Raw genomic sequence first — 10,224 nt, forward strand, 5'->3', positions numbered from 1 at the left:
TTTGGAGCCCAGAGAGGGCAATTCACCTTCACAAAGCCACACAGCGCTGCTGGACAAGTGGCTATGCTGGGTTGTCCTGGGTGCTGGCCCCACAGAACCCTCCTCAGCTGTCAGGGACCAAGGCGGGAGGTCCCACCAGAGCCCCGCTCCGACCTCGACCCCTGACCCCTGACCCCACGTACCTAGGAGCCAATCTGGTCGCCAGCCCAGCTGCAGCAAGGCCCACAGGACGGGGCAGGGAGCCTGTGGGGTCCCAGCCTGCGACTCCCCCCCCCCCCGCCGCTGCCGCCGCCTCCTGGGCTGCTCAGGCAGATGTGGCCGCCGAAGGGAAACTGTCCCAGATCCCCAGGTCCTGATGGAGGGAGGGAACCCGCCCCTCCCCCCACCCCCTCTTCCTGGGGCTCCCTGTGGGTGGGGGGAGGGCACAGGGCTGGGGGTGGGCTGGGGGAGGGGAGGGAGACCAGTGGACAGGGAGGGAGACAGAGGCGTGGGCCTGCAGGTGGGCCTCTGGGGGGACCCGCCGGCCAGGTGGGCTTAGCGGGGGTGGGGGGGACCCAGCAGTGCCCCCTGCTGGCCAGACGGGTCGGGCGGCAGACGCAGGTGTCTCCTTGCTGGGCTCTCCGGAGGTGGGTCACCGGCCAGCTGGGCTGGGGACGTCTCAGACCCGCAGGTCCCTGACAGCCCCCCAGGCCTCCTGCAGGAGGGCTGTGGCATCTGTGGCCCTCTGAGGACCAGGTCCAGCAATGCCACTGCCTGTGCAGGAGGGGCCGGGTGAAATCGCACCTCGACACAGGTCAGCAGCACAGGGCGGACTTACGACAATCCTCAGCCTGGTTGTGACGTTGTCCTGCAGTGTTGCAAACTGCTGTCACTGGGAGACACGGATGGCGCGGGCGAGGGGAGAGCTATGCAATTTCCAGCAAGCACATCCACAGCCACCTCACTGCAAACAGCACAACACTGGATCACAGCATAAGCAGCCCTTCCCTGCGGTGCAGACCCAGCCCCAGCCCGGCCGCTGGGAGGAAGGAGTGGCAGGGGGAGAGCAGGTTCCCGCAGCCCCGCTGGGACGGCTGCCACCCCCTCATGGCCGGTGAGGAAGGAGCCGGGCAGGGCGGGAGGCCTCGCGGCCGAGGTGCCCCCACCCCGTGCAGCCCCTTCATTTCCTCCTGGGGGTGGAACACGGGAGAGGGACACCTGAGGCCCCGCTTGTTGAAGGATAGAGAGTGTGTGTTGCAGGTGTGTGTGTAGTGGGGATTGTGTGTTTGTGTTGGGTATTGTGTGTGTGTAGTGGAGATTGTGTGTGTGTTGGGGGTTGTGTGTGTAGTGGAGATTGTTTGTGTGTTGGGGATTGTGTGTGTGTTGGGGCTTGTGTGTGTTGGGGATTGTGTGTGTATGTGTTGTGGGCTGTGCATGTCTGTTTGGGATTGTGTGTGCTGGGGCTTGTGTGTGTTGGGGGTTGTGTATGTATGTGTGTTGTGGGCTGTGCGTGTGTGTTGGGGTTGTGTGTGTGTCGGGGATTGTGTGTGTTGGGGGTTGTGTGTGTTGGGGGTTGTGCATATGTGTGTGTTGTGGGCTGTGCGTGTGTGTTGTGTGTGTGTTGGGGATAGTGTGTGTTGGGGGTTGTGTGTGTGTGCTGGGGGTTGTGTGTGTTGCGGGTTGTGTGTGTTGGGGATTGTGTATGTGTGTGTGTTGTGGGCTGTGCATGTGTGTTGTGCAGAAGGATCATCTGGAAACCGCTGCCGCAGCGCAGGCGGAGGGCACCAGCGACGTCCGCCGCGGCCGCCCTGGGTGAGGGCTTGGTGGCCAGCAGGCAGCAGCCCGGTTCTCAGCTGCTTCTGACGTTGAGCAAGAAATGGTTAATTGTGTTTGCAAATAAAAACTTTCTGTTCTGTCCTGTTTTTGAAACGTTTCCCAGAAGTCAAAATAGAACGCTTGATTTATCTGCCCAGTTTAAGAACCAAATGTTTAAGAACCGAATGAGATAGTTCCACAATTTATCATACACAAGAATAAAGCTAGACGGGCTGTGTGTTAAGGTGGGGTGTCACAGGTGATTGCTACCCTCCCCGGTATTTTGTAAACTTTCTAGAATGTGGTTACTAGTTTAACTGTGAGTATTTTAAATCTCCCAATGTGTGTGCGTGTTTGTGTGCGTAGGTGTGTGCAGGTGTATGTGTTCATGTGTATTGCGTGTGTTGTGTGTAGTGTGTTTTCATGTGGTATGTGTGCATAGTGTGTACAGTGTGTTTGTATGTTGCGTGTAGCTGTGTATCTGTGGTCATGTGTACAGTGTGTGTTGTGTACAGTGTGTGTTGTGTGTAGTGTGTGCGCTTGTATGTTGTGTGTACCTGTGGTCACGTGTACAGTGTGTGTGGTGTGTGTGGCACTTTCCTGCCCTCTCACCCCACTGCCATGAGCATCACTCAGGCTCCTGCTGGTGACCCAGGTGGCCGAGGTGCATCCCCGCCTGAGCTCTGACATGCAGCCATGCCCTGCGAATGCAGAATGTCCCCTAAAAGGCCGCCGTCCCCACCCAGACATGCAGAAGGGCCCTTGTCCTGTTGCTTCTGGGGAGGCCTCCCCAGCTCCCAGGGCCACAGGCTCGGCTGGATGCAGGGGAAGGGTCCTTGGGTGCAGAGCTGGCTGGACAGAAGCTGCTCCCCAGCTGTGGGCTCTGGGACCCCCCCCTGCCTGGGGCAGCCAGCGGCAGCAGCCACACAGCACGCTGGACCGAGAACATGCACCTGCCCACGGTGGGCCACCGGCCTGGGCCCAGGCAAGGTGGCCCCGGTGTTCCTGCAGCTGCACCCCTCTGCTGAGGTTTGCGGAGCAAGGGCTCGGTGCACGCTGAACTGCCATCGTGCCCCTGGCCTCGACCCTCCCTTGCTGTGCTGCCTCCTCCTCTGCCTTCCATGGCCCGCCAGGCCACAGCGCCACCTGAAGCCTTAAACACGGAGGAGGGGACAGGCCCCGCCTCCCGCTTTCCAGCGCTGCCTGGGCTTTCCCAGGTGGGCCCGGCGCCCCCAGCTGCACGCCTGGCTCTCCCGAGACCCCGCACCCATTCCAGGGGGCTGTGGGGCCCAGCGCACCCCCAGCCCTGGGAGGGTAAGGCCGCGGGCTGAAGGCTTTGCTCCCCGGGACCCCTCAGGGCTTCCCCCCAAGTTCCGCCCGAGGCCCGACCTCCTGGGCCCTCCTCCCGCCCCATCCTCCACCTGCCCGCCCACCCCTCACCCCTCCCATCCCCCACCTGCCCCTCCACACGCCAGACCCCCGCCTCCCCGGCAGCCCCTTCCCGCCCCTCCCCGTCCTCTCCCCATCCCGGTCCTCCCGCCCCGCCCCGCCCCGCCCGCCCTCGCCCACTGTCCGGCTGTGCCCCCGTGTGGCCGCGGGGGGACGAGCGGAGCCGGGGTGCGGGGCTGGCGGGGGACGGATGGGGAGGGGTAGGGGCGGGGCCAGGGCAGGGGGGGCGGGGCCGAGGGGACGGGGGAGGGGAGTGGAGAGCGGGGGACGGAGGCGGGGCCCAGGGCGGACACGGGAGGGGAGTGGGAGGCGGGGTCGGGGCATGGTATGGTGGCTCATGCCTGTAATCTTAGCACTCTAGGAGGCTGAGGCAGGAGGATCCCTTGAGGTCAGGAGTTCGAGACCAACCTGAGCAAGAGTGAGAGGCAGTCTCCACGAAAACTGGAAAGAAAAATTAGCCAGGTATGGTGGCGTGTGCCTGTAGTCCCAGCTACTCAGGAGGCTGAGGCAGGAGGATCCCTGGAGCCCAGGAGTTGGAGGTTGCAGAGAGCTATTATGATGCCACTGCACTCTAGCCCAGGTGACAGAGCAAGACCCTGTCTCAAAGAAAGAAACAAACAAACAAAAAAAAAAAATCCAAACTGTACTGTATAATCTGTGGCTTTAAATTGTTTTGTTTTAAATCTTAAAGGCTAAATTAAATATGTAAAGAGAGTGTTATGAATATAATAGTGACCAAATTAACTGATAGAAATTGAAAGCAAGAGGAAATTTAAAATACAAAACGGGTCATTTTTTTGTTGCTTTACACTTTTTATTATCTCAGGGAATTTAAAAATTTTTCGGCCGGGCGCGGTGGCTCACGCCTGTAATCCTAGCACTCTGGGAGGCCGAGGCGGGTGGATCGCTCAAGGTCAGGAGTTCGAGACCAGCCTGAGCAATGAGCGAGACCTCGTCTCTACTAAAAATAGAAAGAAATTATCTGGCCAACTAAAATATATATAGAAAAAAAAATTAGCCGGGCATGGTGGCGCATGCCTGTAGTCCCAGCTACTCGGGAGGCTGAGGCAGGAGGATCGCTTAAGCCCAGGAGTTTGAGGTTGCTGTGAGCTAGGCTGACGCCACAGCACTCACTCTAGCCTGGGCAACAAAGCGACACTCTGTCTCAAAAAAACAAAAATAAATAAATAAAATAAAAATAAAAATTTTTCATTTATTCTAGGCACTTGGGATACATCAGTTGAACAAAACAGACAAAAATCCCAGCTTCTACCGGTGAAGACAAGAGAGACACTAAAAGATAAACATGTAAAATAAATACAGTCATACCTCAGTATCTTTAGGGGATTGGTTCCAGGATCCCCACCAATACCAAAATCTGTGGATGCTCAAGTCCCTTATATAAAATGGCATAATATTTGTGCATAACTTATATATATCCTCCTGTATACTTTAAATGATCTCTAGATTACTTACAATACCAAATGCAATGTAAATGCTATATAAATAGTTGTTATACTGTATTTTTTGTGTTATTTAAATTTTTTTCCTGACTATTTTTGATCTGCGGTTAGTTGAATCTCTGAATGCCTAACCATAGATCCGGAAAGCTGACCATAGAGATCGCTACCAGGTGTGAAGTGTCATGGGAAGAAAAGAAAAAGAATGAGGTAGGAAGGATCGAGAATTGGTGTCTGGCGGTTGCAACTTTAAATACCTGGCTCAGGCGAAGTATCAACGCTAAGTGACATTTCCTCGTGAGAGGATATTCCGGCTGTTTTGACAGTAAACGGAGTAGATGATGGGCAGGGAGGCCCTGCGGTTTAGTAGGTCCCTGAGGTATAATTGAGATGCTGGAAGTAACGCAGGTGAGAACTAGTCTGATTTATTTAGGAAGTGGAACCAACGAGCTTTCTTGGCAGATTGGAAGTGAAAATGAGAGTGTGAGGGCACCAAGGATGACGCCAAAGTCTGTGGCCTGAGCAGCTGGAAGGATGCCCTGACACCAGCACCTGGCTCTCTCTGTCCTTTGACCACAGGCAGAGTTTTGCGGGTCCTTTGGTGGAGTACTGGCCGCTAGACTGGGACACTGTCACGTGTCCCGACTTCTGGGACGTGTGCGATCCGGGGGAGGAGTCACAGAGGTCGGGGCAGGAACAGTTTTCCCATTGCAAATGCCAGCTGGATGTGCCGGGCCTGAAGCCAGTGAATGACAAAATGATTCTGACTGTGACATTGAAAAAAACAATGGTCGGAGGGTTTCAGGACCTCGAGGTCTCAACTGCTACCGACAGACACCTCGCCCCCCGCCAGCGCGGCACCGGCTTCCTCCTCAGGGCGCGGCCGCGGCCCACACCGCGCGCAGAAACCGCCCCTCCGCGGCCGGGCGGGCGCGAGCCGCAGCCGCCTGCGGGCCGGGCTGGGAAGAGGCTCCCGCGCGCTCCCGCACAGGCTCGGTCGCCATCTTCCCCGCCCGCTTTCCCGCGCAGGCTCCACCCCCTGCTGTGGGCGGTCGGTTCCCCACAGCAGCGGCCGCCCAGCCTGCGTGGCTCCAAGGTAGGGGTGGCGCCACCCGCCGGCCGGCCCATCCCGAGGCGGGGCCTGGCTGGGGCGGGGCCTGGCTGGGGCGGGGCCTGGCTGGGGCGGGGCCTGGCTGGGGCGGTGCGCGATGAAGCCCCGCCCTCCGCTGCTCTCGGAGCGCGCGAGGCCTCTGGCTGCGCCCGCGCACGAGGCGGGGCGGAGGGAGACGGGAGCGCAGCTGCGGGCGTCGGGGCGGCAGGAGCTGTGGAGCCGGCCGAGGGCGGCGCTGCGGGAGCGGGCGACGGTGAGTGCAGCGCCGGCCCCGCGCCTCGCCCTCTCGGGCCCTTGGTCGGCGGCCTGAGGCCCCGAAGCGCGGTCCCCGAGGGCTCCGCGGTGAGCGCGGGCTGCGGGCTGAGCCGGCGGCTCTGTTTCCAGGTTCGGGCGAGGTCTCTTCCCCGGGGACCCGCCCTTTGGGTTTCGTCCCTTCCCTCTGAGGAAGGGACCCGAGCTCAGCTCGGAATTCAGGCAGGCGGGCGACCGAGGCGCCCACAGCCCGCCGCAGTAAAGCGGAAACGCAGACCCCTCCCCCCACTTGGCGGGTCTGGCGGACGCGAGGGTGGCGCGAGGGGCGGGCGGGGACGGCCCGGGGTCTCCAGGTGAGGGTTCGCGGGGCGGGGACCCGGCTCCGGAGCCCCGACAGTCGCCCGAGGCGCCCGGCGCGTCCCGCCCGCGGTCCCGCAGCGGAGCTCGCTGGGCTCGGAGCGGAAGTCCCGGCCGCCTCCTCGGAGGAGGAGCGCGGGCGACTCTCACAGGTGGTTTCACCGGCTGTGGCTCCCGGTTGGGATTTTGGGTCCCGGGTGCGGTCGGTAGCGGCTCGCTGATGCCGCTTTGACGGCTGAAAAAGCGCCCCAATCCACTGACTTAATGTGTACAAGAAACAGTGTTGAGATTCCTTATTACCTTGCAATTATTTTAAATGACAAGGCTTCGTAGAGGAATTCGGTGGTGGTGTGCAGTTTGCAAATTTAAACGTTAAAGGGCTTGGAATACAGTAGATGCTCATTAAAATATTTGTTGAACGAATGAATCTGGAAACATCAGACCAAGCTGGTCTCACATCTAGTAAAATTTAGGCACATATCCTTTTGACTAAGATTAAGGAAAAAACGTTGGCAAAAAACATGTAGTTTTGTTTATATGCTTGTTTTTGATTTTTACCCAATATATGCATATTTTGGAACAATCAGTTGTGACTCTCAATACTACTAACAGAAAATAAATTTGAAATGTGAATTTTTTTATTTTGAGAAAAGTTGGTATACATTATCTATTTCTTAAAAACAGGCTTTATTTCTCATTTTCTTTAAAAATAATGGGGAACATAAAGAGGCGCTGGGATTGTATTTTGAGACCCAGCTTTATTTTTCATTGTGAATAAAGTTGTTTATGTGTTTTTGAGGGACTGCTATGGTCTTGAGTGTCTTTTCCAAAAAGGGAGAACTGTAAATTGAAGGAAGAAAAAAAACTAATGTTCCACTAATACAATTAAACATTACCATTTATTCAACAGGTATTCATTAAACATCTATTATGTGCTGAGATCTGTGTTGAGTGGTGTTTCTGGGGACGAACAAAACTCACAATAATCCTTTTTTAAAATGAGCATAAAGTTCTTTCTTATAATCGATGTTGCAAGTGGAGACTGTCTTTAACCCCTAGCACCTGCTTTAAGTTGGGAAAAGTGGCAGGTGAACTGCAGGAACTGTAAATTCATAACAGTCTATTTAAAAGTTAATAAGTAACTTAAGAGGGCTAAGATTATTGGGTTCCACTTTCATATTGTCAGTTTAGTAAAATCTATCTACATTTTAAAAAGAAGGGAGGAAGAGCTTTAACAGACTGGTGTTTTTATTATCTCTCTCTTACGAGAAGATTTTAGTACAGTGTATTTATTGAGAGGTCATGGACTTCTGGTTCTGTGTTCTGTAAATCTTTGCAACAACAATATTTTCTATTTTTAAAAATCACTGATGATAAACATTGGATTTCTTTTCCATAAGAAACGTTTTTAAGTAAAGCACCGTTTCAGGAATTTTATTTTGTCCTTTTCTTTACTATTAACAAACAAATACAGTATATGTTTAAAAACAATATTTGGCCTCTTCAGAAGTCTGAGTTAATGTACTCTAAAGCCAATCATGATCTTTACATAATAATGTAGATTACTAATTTTTTTGCAGTTAGCTTTTGAATTTTGGTGGACCCTTTTGACTTGTCAATGCTTATAATAGTTTATACATTGTTGAAAATAATGTATACATTCAAATAGAAGTTTTAGATTTTAGACTTACTGGTTATTAGCTCTTTGTGATTGTTGTTCCTAGGAATAGTAAGGGAAGGAATCCCTCAAATTTTAGTGGTAAAGAGTTGTGATAGTTTTTCTTTAAATGTGTATTTCTTGGAGGAAGAAATGTGTATTTCTTGACAATTTATCACTATCAGTCTGGTGTTGATAAGAAATCTAATAGTGATGATAAAGAACAATGTAAGCAGGCTGTGATATGTTAAATAAAAAGTGCCTGGCATTCTTTTTGGATAAGCACATCATCAGAATTCTTGACAATCAACAGCATGGAGACATGTTAAAATAATTTTTTCCAAGAAATCAGGATTCATAATGAATATTTTTTGTACTTTAGAAAACACTGTAAATGTTTTTAAAGTATTATTCCTGTGTTGGAGTAGTTCATAGTGTTTTGAGGCTGAGTAAATTCCAGGATTATCCTATTTTGTAATTGTTGGAATATTTGAAATGTTGGTGTTTTCTTCATCGAGGTAGATGTGGCTGCTGGGGGGGGTGGTTCATTTTTTTGTAAGACCCTTCAGAGTGATCTAGAAGGAATTTCTTTTCTCTCAGATGTAATTAATCAAGTGATGAAGAATGATGCTAAGAAGGCATTTGCAGCTGTGCCCATGTTTGTGTAGATTGTGAGAGTTTATTAGCATTTGTAGAAAACATTTTTGAATTTTAAACTTTTTATTTAAATGCTATATAACAAATTTCTCAGGTTTATTGTCTAGTATAGGTTGCTATTATGTTTTTCATTCCCAGTTGTCTTTTTCAAAGACATGAAAACGTTTAGGTTTCTCATCTGTTTTAGGATGAATCTGGGACTTTTTAAAGGTTTTATAAGATTTTTCACTTACAATGAAACATGCTTATTGGTTTTGATTTATTGTAGGTTTTTTTTTTTTTTTTAAATTTTAGAGACAGGGTCTCACTCTGTCACCCATGCTGGAGTGCAGTGGCGTGACTGTCACTCACTGCAACCTCAGACACCTGGGCTCAAGCAGTGCTCCCACCTCAGCCTCCCGAGTAGCTGGGATAATAAGCTTGCACTGCCATGCCCGGCTAATTTTCAAATTTTTTGTAGAGATGAGGTGTTGCTATGTTGCCGAGGCTGGTCTGGAACTCCTAGCCTCTGCGTCCCAAACTGCTGGGATTACAGGTACTAGCCACCCCACCTGGCCTGTTTTAGTGTTTTCTTATCTCAGTTTTTATGAAACAAATATTTTAACATTTTATTGAATGTTAAATGTTAGTAATGTTTTAGGTCTGTGTCAGAATGGGGCATTGTAGGTTCCCTGTGTATTCTTGAGAGGAACTGAGTAAAACATGTGCTTATCCTTAACGCTTGCTTGCTAGTTAGGTGATAGCATTTTTTCTGATTTTTTTTTCATACTTCCTGGAAAATCTTGGAATTTAGTATATTAAATATTGACTTGCTGCCTCAGTTCAAAGCTTAAGTATGCTTGAATCTTTCTGTAATACTACCAAATTATGAATGGACTAGAATTTAGTTGAGACTGCTCTGTGACTGCATCCAGATGGGGTTTCTGAATTGAAATGCCAAAAAGACTTGGTAATAAATTGTCTTTATCTTGACACTGTAAAATACCTGTAAATGTATTTCAGTCAAAATTATAGTAACACATACTCCTTTTCCTAGAATGCATTAGATAAGTCCACATTAAATAGAGGTGACTTTGAAAATGACTAAATGGTGAGCCCTGATATTTCTATTTTGTTACTTGCCCACTTAGAAACTCATGCTAAGATTTCTTATGACATCTTCCATGATCAAATTTTGTACTTGTACGAAAATATAAAATGACTTTTGTTTTATTTGACTTAATAATTGACTTTCACTTTTTGCTTAGTAAAGCAAAAATGAATTTTTACTACATCTAGCATTGTGTATATTTTATACCTTACATGTAGTGGGAATTTATGGGTATCTGTGGAACTAGTATCGTCAGCGGATGGGACTTGGTAAGGTTTAAGCAGAAAACAGTTTTCACTGTGCCTTCAGACCCTCTATAGATTCAGTCTCTACATCTGCATGAGCTCTTAGTAAGATCAGATAGCTTTTCCAGTAATTTTCAGGTAATAAAAACTCT

This window comes from Eulemur rufifrons, chromosome 2, assembly GCF_041146395.1.
Source record: "Eulemur rufifrons isolate Redbay chromosome 2, OSU_ERuf_1, whole genome shotgun sequence".
Classification (NCBI taxonomy): Eukaryota; Metazoa; Chordata; class Mammalia; order Primates; family Lemuridae; genus Eulemur; species Eulemur rufifrons.